The sequence below is a fragment of the Onychomys torridus genome, chromosome 6 (assembly GCF_903995425.1).
Source record: "Onychomys torridus chromosome 6, mOncTor1.1, whole genome shotgun sequence".
In the NCBI taxonomy this organism is placed as follows: domain Eukaryota; kingdom Metazoa; phylum Chordata; class Mammalia; order Rodentia; family Cricetidae; genus Onychomys; species Onychomys torridus.
The window spans coordinates 55,641,732-55,643,509 of record NC_050448.1 but is presented as its reverse complement, the minus strand read 5'-3'; the positions used below and the strand labels follow the sequence as shown (position 1 = coordinate 55,643,509).

The 1,778-nt window shown below is 47.6% G+C and overlaps 1 pseudogene; it reads left to right on the top strand.

Moving 5' to 3' along the window:
- The first annotated feature begins 570 nt into the window (after positions 1 to 570).
- LOC118585163 lies at positions 571 to 1,306 on the top strand (annotated as a pseudogene).
- The last annotated feature ends 472 nt before the right edge of the window (positions 1,307 to 1,778 follow it).

Genomic DNA, 1,778 nt, shown 5'->3' with positions numbered 1-1,778 from the left:
CAAATAATTGACTCGGAGGCTTAATATTATTTATAAATGCCCAGCCAGTAGCTCACACTTATTACTAACTACCTCTTACACTTAAATTAACCCATAATTCTTATCTATGTTTAGCCACACGTTTTGGTACCTTTTCTCAGGTCAACGTTTTCATGTTACTTCCTCTGTGTCTGGCTGTGACTTCTGACTCTGTCCTTCCTCTCCCATCATCCTTAGTTTGGTCACCTTGCCTACACTTCTTGCCTGGCTACTGTCCTTTTTTTTTTTTTTTTTTAAATTTTTATTTTTTTTTGAAACAGGGTTTCTCTGTGTAGTTTTGCGCCTTTCCTGGAACTCACTTGGTAGACCAGGCTGGCCTCGAACTCACTGAGATCCGCCTGCCTCTGCCTCCCGAGTGCTGGGATTAAAGGTGTGCGCCACCATTGCCCAGCTCCAATCAATGTTTTTGCACACGCCGGATGTACGGGTGGCCACTCCAATCAATGTTTTATTAAACCAGTTTGAGTGACCCATCTTTACAATGTACAAGAGAATTATTTCACGGCCGCCCTACGTCGGGCGTGCGTCAAGATGGGGGCCGCCTTACCGCACACGCCTCTGAGGCGGTTTCCTAACCTCTTGCGAAGTTCCTATGGGAGTTCAGGTTCCCCTCCGGACTCTCTGCTCCAAAGGTCGTCCTGAAGAAGGTTCTCCATCCTCACTTCCCATTTCCCCTTATGAGAACAAACCTTGGAAACATCTGGATTCAGAAGAGTACCAGAACCGCTGTGGTTCTCGCCCCATTTGGGCCGACTACCGCCGCAATCACAAAGGTGGTGTACCTCCACAGCAGACCCGAAAGACACGTATTCCTAAAAATAAAGATGCTGGAAATCCTAGTTCTATCTGCCGGGATCACAAGTTGCATGTTGACTTTAGGAATGTGAAACTCTTGGAACAATTTGTTTGCGCACACACCGGCATGATCTTCCACGCCCCATACACAGGGGTCTGTATGAAGCAGCATAAGAAGCTGACCCAGGCCATCCAAAAAGCCAGGTTGAGCCCCGAGACGCTGACTTCCGGGCTATCCATGGGGCTGTCAGTGTCACTCAACCGGCCCTCACATTATTGTCAGGCCCAACCTTGGTACCCGTGGTACAGTTGGCAGCAGCCACCAGAAAGAGAACTGTCCCGCCTTCGCCGGCTCTATCAAGGAAATCTCCTAGAAGAAGGTGGCCCCCCACCTGAGTCGATGCCTGAGGTGCTGCCCACTACACCACCAGCAGAAACCTCCACTGAGCAGATGGGCTCCCAGACTGCTTAGAACTTGTGAACTAGGGAAGAAGTCGGGGATTAAGGGAGTCGTGTCTAGGGTTATGTGATGTCATGTGTTCTGAAACGTGTCTATTTTGGGACAGTGACAGACCCTGAAGAGGAGGTGATTGCTGAAGAGGACAGACACATCTGAGGTTGAGGAGAGAGGTCTAGATGCACATGGGAAACTGACTGGAAGGGTTCAGATATGAACAGGAGACTCTTCCTCTGTGTGTGCCCTTGATACTGTGTCCCCGTGTTAAACCTGCTGGCACAGCTTTCCTACAATAAAGCTGTCTCTCTCTGGAAAAAAAAAAAAGAGAGAATTATTTCACAGCAACTAACATGTGTACTCCTGAGTCCTGCCTGCTTCTCCATAAAAGAAAATTTTAATTAAAGTAGAATAGTGACAATTAGAAATTAGGAAGGTGCATATGAGCTTAATTTGGGTTAAAAGGGCTAGATGTTATCAGCACTGACTG